The 18,203-nt window shown below is 38.9% G+C and overlaps 1 long non-coding RNA gene across 1 annotated transcript; it reads right to left on the bottom strand.

The window, feature by feature from the left end:
- Positions 1 to 13,805: 13,805 nt before the first annotated feature.
- Positions 13,806 to 15,276, bottom strand: LOC124461238. The gene is made up of 2 exons (XR_006954979.1): positions 14,794 to 15,276; positions 13,806 to 14,474 (listed from the first exon to the last, which is right to left on the bottom strand). It is a non-coding gene; the product is annotated as an uncharacterized LOC124461238 (long non-coding RNA).
- Between the last annotated feature and the right edge of the window lie 2,927 nt (positions 15,277 to 18,203).

Genomic DNA, 18,203 nt, shown 5'->3' with positions numbered 1-18,203 from the left:
GCTTATATTTTTATAAATTTATTTGATGACCTGAATTTATTCTGGTGAGCATTAGCATTTAATACGTTGTCAATGGACATCTTTAGATAAAAGTATGTAGAGAATGAAACTGATGAGGATATTCGCGTAATCACGCCACATAAATGTATAATTTTTTTTCTTTTTTTTTTTAATTTTTTTTTGAACTAATGTAAAATGTTTAAATACAGTAAAGTTAGGAGATCATGAATATTAAGTAGTAGAGTAATCATTAGTAATATGAACCAATATGCAACATTTGCAACCTTCATAATCGGATTTGTAACGAGGTTCAGCTATTAAGCTAAACATTGTTTTAAAAATGAAGAATTTTTGTAGATCAAATTGATCGAACCTATAGCACGATGATGCTAATTATTTTGAAATGTTTGAATAAATATTAAGTTTATTATGAATCATTAATTTCTTTAGTTCCCTGATGTAGAAGAAGAAGTCCTAGCTTTCGTTTTGGGAGTCTGCGATAACTTTCGCTGGCAGGCTCATGGTAGGGTGGGTACAGACGCGGAGCACAATTATCATCTATAGCGCCTGCAAGAAGTGATGTCCGTAACTCTTTTGTATTCTCCTCTGATAAAAATCCAGGCAAGGGATTCGGTTAATATGGATAGCCGACATACATAAAATACGCTGTGAAAATACTAGCTACTACTACTAAACATCTTCTCTAACGTCTATCACACGCGTTCTCAATATAATTCAAGTGGTTCGGTTAACTTTAGTTGGAAATCGAGGTATAGTCCTGGTGGAACAGCGGGAGTAGGTTTATCCGTTCTGCCTCCATTTTATTGAGCAAAAGGATCGCAGTGTCACTAACCTTTGTGTTTTGCTGACCTATGTCGACAGTTACAGGGTGTAAAACAGGAGTGTTAAACTGCTACTTTATTTTATTGATATATATGTGTAGTTCTCTTTAGCTAATACATATATAAGGCGAGATGTCCCAATTTTTTTTTTTTTAGGATTTCGTCGTCATGTGTCAGAGTTTATTACATATTTGGCGCCCAACGTGGGGCAGTCTATTACATATTTGCCGTAGCGCAAGGTCCTGGTATGGTGAGGCTAAAAAAATATGGTCTTACTTTTTAGGGCAAGAGTTGGTCCCATGGACGAGAGGTTGACTTAAAATTTTTTTTTTTTCTTTACACTTTGTGTAAAGTTGGTCGAATAACATCAGACCATAGTGAGCCTTCGTCAGAAAAGACCGAATGTGTCATTGATTTTCTTTTTCTTTCTTCTTTTGCTCTCTAGTGACTGAGGAAAATTTAGCTTGGAACTCGTCTTGTAGCCAGACTACAATAGCGACCACTAAAACACTCCTTAGAACGTAGATGGTAATCTCTTTTCATTCTATTTTTGTGTAAAGTTTGAATGTTATGGATGCGGTCTCTATGCAACTAAATGGAAATCGTATGGTAGTAATTCTGCCACAGCGACCTCTAGTAGTAGGATTGGCTAAGTAAATTTCATCTTTTCGCATATTTTCTGTTACTCTAATACTGGTATTGGCGATTTAAGTCTAGCTTGGAATTCGTAACGTAGTGTGTTTACGTCTACGGCCACTAGAGCGCTAAACCAATAGCTTGGAGGATGTTTTTGTTTCTTTCTATTTTTTTTCTCTTTTCTCCTTTTCTGTTATGTTTTTGCTATAAGATTCGATCGACGATTGGATTTTTGGAATTCTTTATAATTGCGAAGCAGTTATAAAGACCATTCAATTCATTGCCGTCGTAGCACGGCATAATCGGCCTCACACGTTTCTTCCCTTTCAACGCAGCAACTTCTGCCATGAGATCTGAATCGGCCAAGTTATGAAAAAAATATAAGATAGTGACTTCAAATTCACATTAAGGGAACGATATTATTTAAGATAAAATACCAATTAAAATTTAATCACGAAATAATATTAAAATTTGTCAAAATGGTTCTCACTAGGAGTGAAGAAAACTTAGCTCATGAGATCTCAGATGCGTTATGCTCAATTTGTCAGAAAGCAGTATGGGCCACGCAAGAGTTGGTGGTGAAAACTTCATGCCATCATTTATTTCATAAAAATTGTATATCAGAATGGATTGATCAGTTTAATGTATGTCAAGTTTGTAATGCGTCGATACGTTGAGCAGATTTGGAAGTGCAAAACATGCCGTTTGCAGAGATAGAATCCGAACGTCCTGTAAACATAGGTACAATCACAACAGGAGCGGTGCCGAAAGACCCAAATATACGCTCTCATAGAAATTTTAGTGGGGGCGAACAAGCTAATCAAGCAACTGCAAATATAGAGATGTCTGCAGGAGACCGACCCACAACTATTAGAAAACAACGCGGAAGACCTCGAGGAAATGGGTCTAATATGCCTCGTAGAAGCTTAGACGCTAGCAGAAGACCAGCGCGAGCCTCGATAGATATTGATTATGACAGAATTAGTAATCAAATAGAGTCCATAATAGACCGAAGAATAGGACAATTGGGAATTACACACCAACATGTAAATGCGTCAGCGCAAAACCAAAGTATTCCAAGGAGTTCATCTACAGTCAGACCAATCAGAACAGGTCATAACCCAGATAAAATTACACAGCTAATTCATAGTTGGAATGTAAAATTTGACGGTTCGTCAAAAGGAGTTACGGTCGAAGAGTTTCTTTATCGTATCAAAACGTTAACGGAGGATTGCTTAGACCAAGATTTTGATGCAGTATGCAAAAATTTGCATATTCTTTTAGTAGGCAAAGCTAAAGAGTGGTATTGGAGATACCGTAGAGATGTAGTAAACTTAGAGTGGTCAGAATTTTGTGCAGCCATGAAATATCAATATAAAGATTACAGAAGTGATATAGATATACTAGAAGATATTCGTGGGCGTAAACAAAAGGTAGGAGAAACTTTTGAAAACTTTTACGATGAGATTATGACTCAGATATCACGTATGTCTAAAAGCATAGACGAAGAACAACTCATTCAGTTGCTCACACGTAATTTATGGCCAGACATTCGTCATGAATTGTTGTATATACCTATTCTCTTTATACCTCATCTTCGGAAGCTAGTGCAAATGCGAGAAAATTTATTAGGTGATGTAGCCTCTAGGAAAGCAAATAAAACTTCAGCCAATTTTCAGTATGCTAAACGCAACATTGCGGAAGTAGAAGAGCCAGAAAAGTTCGAACTCTCCGAAAAGATGGATTTAAATGTGTACAATGTTGAAGCAGTGCAAGCTCCGGTTAAAGTATTTCGGTGTTGGAATTGTGATGCAGAGGGACATGGCTGGGACAACTGCTTAGAGCCTCGCACTATATTTTGTTACGGGTGTGGCTCGAAAAACGTATATAAGCCCAATGTAAAATTGTATCGCCAAGAAAGCGAAAAACTTAGTGAAGGGTCCATCTGTGAAAGCTCGGATGGCCCCGAAAAATCTTTAATTGAAATATTACCTGATTTACCGGCTAGCTCAGAACCAATAGAGCAAGCAAACCAAATACTAGACTTACCTTTTAACTGTTACGATAAGACGCCAGTTATATCGTCAGTGAAACCCTATCAAGAACGTTTGAGAAATTATCTCAAAGTGCGTAGTAGAATTTTTGGAAACAACCCAATTTCAACTCGGTCCGGACCAAAGCGATCTACTAAGCGATTGCGAACTTTTTGGAAAGCAGTTAAATCTAATGTTAAATCTCAAGAAGAGTCAGTTTTGTGTGACCGAAGTTAAATATTTAGGGTACATAATTGGCGGAATTTCAACCGATCCAAGCAAGATTGACGGATTTTGCAATGGCCTACACCAAAGTCCCTAAAACAAACGCGTGGATTTTTAGGATTAGCAGGATGGTATCGAAGATTCATCGCAAACTTTTCAGAAATTGCAGCGCCGATTACAGATTTGCTAGGAAAGAAAACGAAGTTTGAATGGACAGATAGTGCGCAGAAAGCTTTTGATGATCTCAAAAGACAACTGTCGACTGCTCCAGTTTTGCAAAACCCAGATTTTAGTAAAAAGTTTTTTCTTCAATGTGATGCAAGCGATGTTGGTGTTGGTGCAGTTTTTGTACAATTGGATTTGGAAGGCGAAGAAAACCCCATAGCCTATATGTCCAAAAAGCTAAACGCGGCACAAAGAAATTACAGTGTCACGGAACGTAAATGCTTAGCCGTAGTTTGGGGTGTAGAACGCTTTCGTTGTTATCTAGAACTTCAAGATTTTGAGATTGTTACAGATCATGCCAGTCTATCTTGGTTGATGAAGCAGTCCAATCTTAAAGGTCGTCTAGCGAGATGGGCTATGCAATTGCAAGGATATAAATTTGAGATAAGTCATAGAAAAGGACGAGAACATATAGTACAAGATGCATTGTCGCGTATGTACTCTGAAGAGATCGCGCAATTAGACTCATTTGGGCCAGAAATTGATTTATCTTCAGACTGTTTTAAGGATGAAGAGTATCAAAAATTAAAGCAATGAAGTAAGTAAGTCGTCTCGCCGACTTGGGTATACCATACACCAGGTGAAACAAATATTTAAAATTTCGAAAACCAAATGTATGTCTACTAAATTGTTTTAACATGGCTCATACCATTTGCTATCTCGCTTACTCTACAAACACACAAGCACTCTAGCGCCGCCACTAGCCAACGGCCAATTCTGCCCTTATGGATCGCGTAGCAAAATACGTTCATACGTATATTTTGTATGTTTCTAGTCCGATTTCAATCAAATTTGGTAGTTTGATAGAAATAGATAAGATTTATTAGTCTGCCAAATTTGATCGCGATGGTCAAAAAATTGCAAGAGCTAATCGGTTTTTTCTAAATTATGGAGGCGGAAGTGGGCGTGGCAACATATTAAAATATATGTATTCTGCGTGCATACTAAGCCAATATACATACTAAATTTGGTGACTTTAGCTTTGTTAGTTAGAGAAAATCAGTTTTGTTTAATTTTCGGGGGCGGAAATGGGCGTGGCATAATTTTTAAATAGTCAATATCTGCGCGTCTATTAAGCTAACTTACATACCAAATTTAATGTCGGTAGCTTTCATAGTTTTTAAGAAAATCAGAGTTATGTAAATTCCGGGGGCGGAAGGGGGCGTGGCAAAAAGTTGGAACAACTATTTTCTGCGCGCTAACTAAACGAGTATATAAACCAAATTTGATGTTTCTATCTGCTATACTTTTTAAGAAAAACAGTTTTATGTAAATTCTGGGGGCGGAAGGGGGCGTGGCAAAAATTTGAAACAAACTCGATAAGCGTACATACTACACGAGACTGCATACCAAATTTGGTGGCTCTAGCTCTTATAGTCTCCGAGATCTAGGTGTTCATACGGACGGACGGACGGACGGACGGACGGACGGACGGACGGACAGACGGACATGGCTAGATCGACTCAGTTTTTGATCCTGATCAAGAATATATATACTTTGTGGGGTCGGAGATGCTTCCTTCTGCCTGTTACATACATTTTGGCGACTTTTATATACCATTTCACCCTATGGGTGTATGGTATAAAAAGTACTACAAAATGTGCAGTCATACCCTGATGTCAAAGTCATGGATAACTTGGTGTATATTAGGACTGAACATGATGATGGTACCGAGGAGTGCAGAAAAAAAATGTGGAAATTGTGGGTGCCGCAAAGAATGACCGCAGAAGTCATTTCACGTGCGCATGATTCCACTATTACAGCTCATGGAGGCATGGTAAAAACCGTGGAACTAATAAAAAGACATTTATATTGGCCAGGGATGGTTTCCGAGTTTCGAGAATATGTGCGTAATTGTGAGGTATGTAAGTGTACTAAACCTCCTAATAGGACATTAAAACCACCCATGGGTAAACAGGCAGTGTCTGAACGACCGTTTCAACGTTTGTACATCGACCTCTTAGGACCATATCCAAGGATTAGAAAAGGAAACATAGGTTTACTTATCGTGTTAGATCATTTGACCAAATTTCAATGACTTTGTCCAGTAAAAAACTTCACGACAAAACCAATTATAGAGTTTCTTCAAAGTCAGATTTTTCGATCCTATGGAGTGCCAGAAATTTTAGTAAGTGATAATGGAGTGCAGTTTAAATCAAACGAATTTAATTCATTTTTAACTACGTTTGGAGTTCAGCATACATATACAGCTGCATATTCCCCTCAATCAAATGCTTCAGAGAGAGTGAATCGCTCGATCGTGTCCGCTATTCGTTCGTATTTAAAATCTGATCAAACAGAGTGGGATACCCATATCCAAGAAATAAGTTGTGCCTTAAGAAATAGTTATCATCAAAGTTTAAAGATATCTTCATACCATGCGGTATATGGATTAGATTGGATAACGCATGCAAGTCAATATAAACTGCTAAGGAATTTAACAATGTTAGATGAACCAGTAGTACAGCTCGATCGAGATGATCAGCTTAAATTATTACGATCAAAGTTACGAGAAAACTTGAAAAGGGCATATGAACAACAAGCCCAGCAATATAATTTAAGAACCAGGCCTATCTGTTTCAAAGTTGGTCAGGAAGTTTTTAGAAGGAATTTTGTTCAGAGCAATTTTAGTAAAGGAATTAATGCGAAACTTTGCCCAGCGTTTCTTAAAGCTCGTGTTCGTGAAAAACAAGGGAATTCATACTATATTCTAGAAGATTTACAAGGGAAATTAGTACGAACTTTCCATGCGAAGGATATTCGGCAGTGGTGTAATGTACAGGAATTTCAGTTATTTTAAAATTCAACTGATTTCGCTTATTTAGTATTTTTGTGGTTGTTATCGATATTTGCTAAAGAAAAGTGTTCTTTCTTTTCTCCACGTGAATTCCAACTGATCGGACGTATTTGTCCAAAGTTTTAAATAACCCAATAGGGGAGTGCACCATAACCCCTACGCGTGTGCGAAAATAAAAGTTTATGCGTGTGTATGTGTTCAAGAGATTGATGTAAGTTAATTTTATTGCAATAATTCTCGAATTATTGTACATTTAACTTATGCAGTTTCTCTTCAACAGCAATGGAAATAGTTTCCATCAAGTATTGACAATTTTTCTATTAATTCGCCTTACTTGACATTTCTGACACCTGTCTTCGGCAAACTTGCCCCAGCAGTCTCAAATTTTTGTGAGTGAACTGTTTGCGTCAGTCAACGGCTTGAACCGACGATCAATTGTGGAAATCCGAGAGTTAAATATTTTTAACTTTTGCCTCTGATTGTAGTAAGGGTAAATAAAAGAGAAAATTACCAAAATAGTTTTGTGTCTTATACAGTGTTATTATAGATACGGCGTTAGCGAAGCAAAGTGAAATTCGAATGTTGCAACATTTATAATTGTCAACATCGCACTTTCGCTTATCCTGTCTCACATGTAATCCAGACCATACTAGCAGAACACGTGTAGGATTATAAACCTAGAAGGATGTACGAAACCTAACCTTTTTCCCAATTGTAACCTAACCTAAAGCATGAAGGATGAGCAGTAGAAGGAAGTATTCAATCTAACCTTTCTACGAACAAAACCTAACCTCACTCAACACGTTATGTAAATGAGAAGAGCATTTTCGAATTATTTTGAAGTATAACCAAGGCGTACACTTTGCCTAAGGAAATTTTTTATTCGTCTTCGGAACGGACGAAATAACCCAGGATTAAGTGAAATGAGTCAACATAAGGCTCCCCAGTAGTTTAGAATCAATTTTAAGTTAAGTTTACATTGAATTTCCTTTTTTTTGTTTGTTGGCTAAATGGTTCAATTTTAAAGGAAATGGAATTCAATGGCAGTGTATATTTTCGTTAGTTAATAATTTTCATTTTTCAGAATTTGAGTATGCATGTAAATTCACAATGTAATATGATGCTTTAGCTCTATTTGGAATATTTAAACCTTCCTATTTTCAACAGCGACAACAACACAACGAAAGATCTTTCTGCGTGGGAAAAATTAACAAGCTGTAAGTGTATCAAAACCAATTTTCCTTATATTTTTATAAATTTATTTGATGACCTGAATTTATTCTGGTGAGCATTAGCATTTAATACGTTGTCAATGGACATCTTTAGATAAAAGTATGTAGAGAATGAAACTGATGAGGATATTCTCGTAATCACGCCACATAAATGTATAATTTTTTTTCTTTTTTTTTTTTTTTTAATTTTTTTTGAACTAATGTAAAATGTTTAAATACAGTAAAGTTAGGAGATCATGAATATTAAGTAGTAGAGTAATCATTAGTAATAAGAACCAATATGCAACATTTGCAACCTTCATAATCGGATTTGTACCGAGATTCAGCTATTTAGCTAAACATTGTTTTAAAAATGAAGAATTTTTGTAGATCAAATTGATCGAACCTATAGCACGATGATGCTAATTATTTTGAAATGTTTGAATAAATATTAAGTTTATTATGAATCATTAATTTCTTTAGTTCCCTGATGTAGAAGAAGAAGTCCTAGCTTTCGTTTTGGGAGTCTGCGATAACTTTCGCTGGCAGGCTCATGGTAGGGTGGGTACAGACGCGGAGCGCAATTATCATCTATAGCGCCTGCAAGAAGTGATGTCCGTAACTCTTTTGTATTCTCCTCTAATAAAAATCCAGGCAAGGGATTCGGTTAATATGGATAGCCGACATACATAAAATACGCTGTGAAAATACTAGCTACTACTACTAAACATCTTCTCTAACGTCTATCACACGCGTTCTCAATATAATTCAAGTGGTTCGGTTAACTTTAGTTGGAAATCGAGGTATAGTCCTGGTGGAACAGCGGGAGTAGGTTTATCCGTTCTGCCTCCATTTTATTGAGCAAAAGGATCGCAGTGTCACTAACCTTTGTGTTTTGCTGACCTATGTCGACAGTTACAGGGTGTAAAACAGGAGTGTTAGACTGCTACTTTATTTTATTGATATATATGTGTAGTTCCTCTTTAGCTAATACATATATAAGGCGAGATGTCCCAATTTTTTTTGAGATTTCGTCGTCATGTGTCCGAGTTTATTACATAAGGTTTCATACAAATGAGAGTCTACAAACTTGCCTTTCTTTTCTTTAAATATTTTTTTTACTGTATCAGTTAATAGGTTAATTTGTTTTTGTGCTTCAGGGATTACAATTACTTGTCTGTTGTTTGATTCTATGAGCCCGGCTTGGGTAATCTTAACCCTTTCTAAGTCTGATGCATCGGGCGTGCCTGCGACAACTTTTAACGCTGTTCCTAAGAAGTCTAAACTTCTGGCCATTCTATGGTGTACCGTTAGGCTAGAAAAAATACTCTGGATATGATCGATATCTGTTCTAACAATTTTATTGTATTATCTATCATGCTCGCGAAGTTGGATAAATTTGTAGAGTGTCTTACGTAATTATGTTGTTCCCATAAGAAAACGTTGCCGTCCAACACAGGAATATAGCATGCGTGCGAGAAATCGGTGAGAAGTGCGCGATTTGTGGCCAAGAGTATGAGGGTTACTCCGACGAACCTGAATGAAACTATTAGACTCAATTGTAGTAGCTATCTATAATAATCTTTTGTGGTATGACCTATGTTTACCTCACATTGTCCTTATGGACCACCCTCCCTTAACGAGTACAGACGTTCGCAGGTCTGCTTGTATGGTGCCCTCCGTGCACAAGGGGGATAGTTTGTTACCTAGTCTGTTATTTTTGAGGTAAACTTTCGCACCTACATCAAACACCCTGTTTTGTCTGTTTGGGTTGCATCTGGCTAATTGGTCTTGTTGGGCTTTTATTAAACGACTTTTAATTTCTTAATTTAATTTCGTCTGGTATAGAGTGGATTACATCGAGTGGCTTATGTCCTGTTACTGAGTGTATAGTTTTATTATATTCTATTGTTGCTCTCATGATAGCTTGAACTGTATCGCTAATTTTTTTGTCCAATTTTAAACACCTGGCAATTTCTATTAATGTACTATGGAAACGCTCCACTTGCCCATTGTAACAGCTATGTAGTGGGGGGCGTTCACCACGTCGATGTTAAACTGATTCTTCAACAATGTAGTGATCGTTTCGGAATCAAACGATGGTTCATTTGTACCGTAAAGATAATTCTCTAGTTTGCCGAGAGCCTACACAATCGCTAACAACTCTCTTTCGTTGGTAGCATAATGAGTTTCGCACATTTTTAGTGTTCGGGAGATCATGGTGATTGGTCTCCCACCTTGAGACAACACTGCTCCAATGCCATTCGCAGACGCGTCCGTAGTCAAGTCAAAAGGTTTTTTGAAGTCAGGGTACATAAGCATAACGTCTTCCGATGCTAGTATGTTTCTCAAACGGTTTTTTAACGGCTTTTGCGTCGCGCTGAGATTCGTCGAGCTCGACTGCTACTTTTTTAGACATGTGTTTACAGTCCCATTTTCGCCTTTTAGTATATTGGTCAAAGGTCTTGCTATGGCTGCAAAATCTTTGATAAACACCCTATAGTAGCTGGCTAGGCCTAGAAAAGATCTCAGAGAATACATATTAAAACTTAGCTTTTCCGAGTGTTGCCGCCGAAATTCGCTAACTGCCCAGCAGACCCGACGCAGCCACCAATGGGTTAACCCATATCACTCATTCTCTTTCATTCTCATACTTATTCTTAAGCGCCAGCCTACGTGCTGGGAAATTAACCGTTGCATCTTGCGCTTTAAGCTTACATGTTAGGTTCTATGCTTGTTACTAAGCGGCGGACAGAACAGTTTGGTTACAACCGCGAGTAAGGGCGATTAATTTATAGCGGCTCGCTTACAAACGGCTCGCTTACAATCATAGCAGCTCTCAAACGGCTCGCTTACAATCATAGCGGCTCGCATAATAACGACTCGCATACGGCACACACACCATACACACCCCATTAGCATAAGAAATACACGTGGAAGAAATAAATGAAGTATCACGTGAAAAGTGGAGTGTTTTCTTGTGGGCCCGCTAAAACATCGAACCTTAGCGCCAAACTCAACACCGAGATTAGAATTAGTAGGATACTTGGCATCGGATAACGACGGTTGCGACGGTTTTCTCATTTAACTTCCTAAAGTCAATGACAAGCCGCTTATTCTTATTACCGCTGGTGTCTATCCCCTTCTTATCAACAACCCAAGCTGGGCTGTTATACGCAGATCTTGATGGCCTTATGATGAAATCTTTTAACAGCTGTGCGACTTCGCTGTTTACAAAATCTGACACGCCTTCTGGGTACGGATAGAGCTTTGATTATACCTCCTTATTGTCTACAGTTCGGATTCTCGCAACGACTGAAGTTTTATACGGCAGCGCCTTGTTAGGGGTCGCGAATGCACTAATTCTTTTTAGTATCATTTTCTTAAATTCGGCTCTTACAGAATTTGGTACTACGATATCATCGACAGGTGTAAAGTTCACATTATCGAACGGATGGTGTTTGAGTACCTCCGAAGTATTACCGTGGTTTATGGTGTTTTCCCTTAGGTCTATAGTTACCCCCGCCTGCGTGAGCAGATCGAAGCCTATTATGGCGTCAAAGGTGTCAAGGGTACCTAATAGGAAAAACTTAGCTACTTTCCCAAAATTACCATTGAACATTTTTGTTGGATTTTACTGAACCCATGAATGGAGTTCACAGTAAATGGAGTTCCGACGGGTGTTACGTTTTTAACTCATTTACGGGTTTAACGTTATTTTTTGCCACCCCAGTGTCAACAAGAATCTTTAATGTTCTACCAGCCAACCATGTTCTTGTTTAGGGCCATGGTATTCCTGTTTTAATATCGTAAGATTATCGAATTCCAGTATAAAGCCTGTTGTGCGCCAGGCAACGGCAGTTATGACGGGTGGTTTATGGTGTTTTCCCTTAGGTCTATAGTTACCCCCGCCTGCGTGAGCAGATCGAAGCCTATTATGGCGTCAAAGGTGTCAAGGGTACCTAATAGGAAAAACTTAGCTACTTTCCCAAAAATTACCATTGAACATTTTTGTTGGATTTTACTGAACCCATGAATGGAGTTCACAGTAAATGGAGTTCCGACGGGTGTTACGTTTTTAACTCATTTACGGGTTTAACGTTATTTTTTGCCACCCCAGTGTCAACAAGAATCTTTAATGTTCTACCAGCCAACCATGTTCTTGTTTAGGGCCATGGTATTCCTGTTTTAATATCGTAAGATTATCGAATTCCAGTATAAAGCCTGTTGTGCGCCAGGCAACGGCAGTTATGACGGGTGGAGAACTTGACTTCGTCCTCTTGCTGAACGGTTGGCCTTGTGGCTCAACGGTGTATTAATAAGGCAAATATTTAACGGCAGTGTGCCGGAGTAAATGTTAATTGATCAATATCTTTATTAGCCAATCGTCTGACAAAAACTGATTATAAGAATGTAATGAGATAAAGACTAAAGCTAAGTATATAAAATGCAAATACGAATCTACACCCAAATACATAGGAAGTACATAAAAGATCATGCCACGGGCTTGTGGTCAGCAAAGGCGACTCAGCATATTCCCGACAAGAACTCAACGCTTGCGACACAACTAAAACGGCTGACCGTTGCTTCGGCCAATATTATTTTGGTTACGTTGCATTTGTATCGCGCGGGTTGCTCGAATTCATTGCGATGGCCGTTCGTTGACTTGGCTGTTAACTTACATACATACATACATACATCGTCATACATTGATGCACGCACATATGTACATATCCACAACACATAATTCATTTCGGTGTCGCACATTGATTTAACAAAAAAAAAGGAGGGGAAAGGAACCCAACATCCAACTAAATGACAAATTACTTACGTTTTTTTATGAACAACGCGCGTGCATACATATCTACATACTTACCTGTGTACTTACGCAGATATCAAAGCATTCGTCCATATGCACTGATCGTTTGTTTTGTTTGTTTTCGCGGACAACACTCGCGGTGTGTAAAAGCGTTCGTTTTGTTTTTTTTTCCTCCGCACAACCACAAAAAAAATTATTAACATAATTAAACAACAAAACCAAAAACCACATATATAAGCAGCGGCCGACAGCTGTTTTCGGAGTAGTGGTGACACGTGAGTCGAGTCGTGATATCAATAGGCGGCTCAAGCGCCAAATTCAAATCACATTATTTCTGATTCCCTTTTTTCGCCTAATTATATACCCGTCCATATTTATAAAAAAGATACATATAATTTCTTCCGGTCATTATTTTGCCCACATATATATCCGTCCATATTTATAAATTATATATATAATTTTTTTTCGGCCAGTATTTCGCGCACTTATATATATAAATCCATACATATATATTTTTTTCCAGCATTATCGTGCCCATATATATCCGTCCATATTTATAAATTATATATAATTTTTTCCGGCCAGTATTTTGCGCACATATATATACATCCGCCCATATATATAAATAAATACATATATATTTTTTTCCAGCATCATCGTGCCCCTATACATCCGTCCATATTTATAAATTATATATAATTTTTCCGGCCATTATTGTGCGGACATATCTATTTATATCCTCCCATATTTATAAATAAATACATATATATTTTTTCCAGCACTATCGAGCCCATATTTATATATTCGTCCATATTTATAAATTATTTATATAATTTTTCCGGCCAGCTTTTGCGCACATATATATATCCGCCCATATATATAAATAAATACATATATATTTTTTTTCCAGCATCATCGTGCCCCTATACATCCGTCCATATTTATAAATTATATATAATTTTTTCCGGCCATTATTGTGCGGACATATATATTTATATCCGCCCATATTTATAAATAAACTAGCAAACCCGGCGAACTTCGTAACGCCTAACAGTCAAAGAATTTCGTGTTACCTTTTAGCTTGAAACTTGCCATTTAAAATGGTGGCCTCAATCACGTTCTTCATTAATTTTTTAATAACCAATCGTGTGCCATTGCACAGCCGTGGTGGGTTCAAATTACGGAGCAAAATCACCGGAGATCCTACTTTCAATTGTAAGTGGTGCGGTGGCATGCCTGGCAAATCCAAGGAATTCAAAAATTCTACTGGGTAATTTACAGCTTCGATAGTATTGCAAACTGTATTAACAGATTTGTATGACACAGAGTCTGTTGGCAACAATTGTTGTATCTTGAAATTTAATCCATGAACGTCCACATTTTTCGCTGCTAAAATGGCTCTTTCTGCCAGCTACTCAAGATTTATATATTGTGTGTGTACATCGGGAAATATACAGTCGATGAGAACATCTTGCGAGTGGACGATCGTGCAAAAACCGGTTGGTAATTTTATTGATCCAGTATTTTCATGTACGGCAACTTTCCCATTGCCAATATCTAATAGCTGTTTCGAAAAAGTTTCGGCGGATGGATCCTGAAGCGTTTGAACGCGCATGTTCACATGCCCTGCCACGCTTCGCTGTGCCCGCTTTTGAAAAATTAAAATTGCGGTTGGTAATTTTATTGCTGAAATTCAAGTTAAACCCTTGAAGTAGATGTCTTTGGATATGTTGAACGTCTTATTACTATGTTAAATTCTATTTAACTCTATTGCTGAGTTGCAGTTAAGTATAAATTACAGTCTATTTGTTAAGCATTATACATTTGAGTGATTTATAAATGAAAAACGAAAGCTGGCATACTACGAAAACATTCAATGTAAAAGTAATTTAGATGGATGGCAAAAGGTTGAGCAAAATCTTTTACTACTCTTAAAGCTTGGGTATAAAAAATAGATATCCATGTATTAATTGAAGAGTTTTCATATTCTTAATAAATGAATTACCTGTTACCGGATCTCGTTGCTTAAGGTTTATGCAATATCCGTCTTGTCCCTTCCAAAAATGAGTGGATATTGGAGAGCATCATATAAACGATGGGTATCAGGAATGGACTGAAGAGAATTATTTCTTCTTCGAATCACGATTTGTCGCGTAGCTGTATGGTCGCCAACCATGATTCCAGCCACGTCGTCAACAACAGGTGCGTTGAATCGACGTATATGCCCTCCAGCTGGTGTTCTATCAGGATTGATGAAAATAGCGTGATTGTCACTTTGAAGCTTATGCATATGTGATTTGAATAATTTCAACAATTCGTTGTGCTCATTTAACAGAGCGTCCAGCTCGCTGACAATGCGCGTTGCAAATGGTGAATTGAGGTGATTATAGTTGCAACGTGTATTCACGCGATTGGCGAGTGCCCGTTCAGAGTCCTCGCCACCCATAAAGTAAATTTGTAAAAATTTATAAGGTTCGTATGGCATTGGTAGTAATGAGCCGACTTTGTGGTAAATTTGGCTTTTGATTTTGAATGTGGAATTAAATTGTTGACCATTTGCAGCAGTATTTTTAACTATTTCCGTTGCTCCGAACGATGTCATTTGAAAACATGAATTGAATTGCCGAATTGAACGCAAGAACAGCGAAGAATTTGGATCAGTACCAATAAGGAGGCCGTGCAATGGTTCCGGCGGTGTTTCAATTTCTGGAAGTTTCACTTTTCCTGATGAGCAACACATCCCAATTGGCTCATTTTTAAATTTAAGGGCTTGACAGTGCGGGCATTCCTTGTCCAATGTACCAATTACCACTTTGGAATGAGCGTAATATTCAACATCAGGCTCATACTGAAATGCTAGTCGAAGAAATGAATGTGATGTAAATGCTCGAAGTACTTGTTGATGTTGGTCAATCCCTCTACGTCTGTTGGCTACGAATCTGCGCGATTCTCTTCGTTCCAATTGTCTTTGTTGGTTTCGCTCATCTCGTACCTCTTGTAATTGTGATGCACGTAACTGCGCCATTCTTACACGCACATCTGCATTACTTTGTTGCCTTTCTGCATCTGATCTTATTGCTCTTCTATCTTGCATGCCTCTAGATCTGTTTGTTTGACGACTCAAATAAGCCCCCCTGCGTGTTCGTGGCATTGTTGTAAAAAATCAAGTTGGAAAACTGATTGGTGTATAACGTGTATTATTTTCTTGATCAATAATTAACGCAGCGAGTTCGGTCGCACTCGAGTTGTAACAACGACTGAACTCGAGACGCACAATTCTTGTGCGCGCCTTCCACCGAACCACACTCGGCGACAGCAACAGAACGCTTGTCCTGAATTTAAAAGAAAATTTCAACTGTTTGTTCCGAAAAAAAAACTGGAAAATTAAATTTTTGTATACGGAAATCCCCAAGCGAAGCCGTGTGAACTCAACAGTGTACATCACCTTACTGAAATCTAGAAAGTCTCAACGTTGTATATGGTTTTTCACGGCCTGTTTCGATTGGAAGATTTAAATTATTTTTGTTGAATCTCATCTCTTATCAAGTAGGCCGTGTGTCTAATTTCACTCGTATAAAACACAGGGTAGTTCAGATATCCAGCACAGTTAGTCAGTTTTAATCGTGAGCTCGTTATTATTTGGGTATAAAAAATAGATGTTGGCCTATTCTCAGTCCTACACGATCTGCATAAAAAATTTCGTGAGAATCGGTAGAGCCGTTTCGGAGTAGTTTTGTAACAAACACAAACACACTCGAGAATTTTATATATAAATAAATACATATATATTTTTTCCAGCACTATCGGGCCCATATTTATATATCCGCCAATATTTATAAATAAATACATATATATTTTATGTATATATCCGTCCATATTTATAAATCATATATATATCCAGATCCAGATTTATATAAAAACGTATTTTCTTTATGCCCTATACATCCGTGTTTTGTTTTATACGTGTAATTTTCGATCCGCATTCGTGCGTTCGTATATTGTTCCGCATCTATCCCCATTAAAAGGGCTCCGTTTCCGAGCCACACGCGAGATAATTCTCCCGCAATCCTGCGGTGCACAGTGAGAAAGTTCTTGCGTCCTGATACAGTCCACTTCTCATTTTTTGTGGTTTTTCCAAAACCAAAAAAAGCGCACAAACTCGGTGTCCACGGAGCCGTCCAAGACTGCGCCGAAGTCTAACAGTCTTTCGTCTCCCTCTGCAACTCCGGAGAAGGTTCGGCCTCCGAAAACTCCGGTGACCGTGAAGCGTACGGATATTTCGCGCAAGTTCTCGTCTGTTCGCAGCCGCAGCGAATCTCCAAGGTCCCGTCCGTCTTCGTCCAGCCTACCTAAGGGTCGCAGATTCTCGGTTGAAGACTCGAGTGAACACAAAGGTCGTTCCAAGCTCTCAACCCAGACCCAGATCCCGCACGTTGTTGTGGCGCACTGTTCTGACGCTCCCGTCACCCAATCCGTATCACAACAGCGTAGAGAACACTCCAGAATGTCCCTCTCCGATTTCGCTCTGGCGTGCGACGCATTGACTCTGTTTGAAGCTCGTGAGAGTGAAGCTCTAACTTCTGAAGTGCCCTTGTTTTCCATTAAAATGCACTTAGAGCAGCTCAAATCCCTTTGGTCAACTGTCGAGGGTGGAATACTCCCGTTGTCACAAGGCCTTGACAGTCCAAACCGACGAGGAAAGCTTGGCAAACATAAGCCACATCAAGGCGAAGCACGAATACGCTTACGCGGCGTATGTGCGATGCGGGACGTTGTTCGGAGAACGCATCGAACAGCTCTCGGCACAGATGACGAGTCTTATGCGTCAGCCAACCGCTCCGTCGGGGCCGCCGGGGCATAGAGTTCCTCCGTGTGAGGTGGAGACATTTGATGGCGACAGCCTAGCATGGCCCACATTCCGCGATTTGTTCGCCGCCATTTATATCGCCAATCCGTATTTGTCACAAGTGGAGAAGCTCTATCACTTGAACGCCAAGACGCGAGGGGAAGCGAGAACCATCGTGTCTAAGTCCCCCCTGACGAATGAGGGTTTCCAGGCCGCGTGGGAGAACCTCACCGCACGGTATGAAAATAGCCGTCTGCTTGTCATGACTCAAGCCAGACAACTACTTCAGATTCCCGCGGTGGCACAAGAGTCGGGCAAATCCTTGCGAGAGCTGCAGACTGCGTTTCAAGGGTGTCTTACCGCGCTTGAGCGTTCGGGTGTTAGTGCTGAGAATTGGGATGTCTTACTTATCGCCATCTGCACTAGCAAATTGCCGAAGGCCCCAATCCACCTGTGGGAAGACTGTCGACTCAACTTGGTACGATTTGAACCAATTTCTTACCGATCGGTATCGTGTCCTGGATGCCACCGAAGAACATAAGTAGGCCCCAAGTGTCCAAGCCATCCCC

The sequence above is a fragment of the Drosophila willistoni genome, unplaced genomic scaffold (assembly GCF_018902025.1).
Source record: "Drosophila willistoni isolate 14030-0811.24 unplaced genomic scaffold, UCI_dwil_1.1 Seg283, whole genome shotgun sequence".
NCBI lineage: Eukaryota > Metazoa > Arthropoda > Insecta > Diptera > Drosophilidae > Drosophila > Drosophila willistoni.
This window is presented reverse-complemented; position numbering and strand designations above follow the sequence as displayed.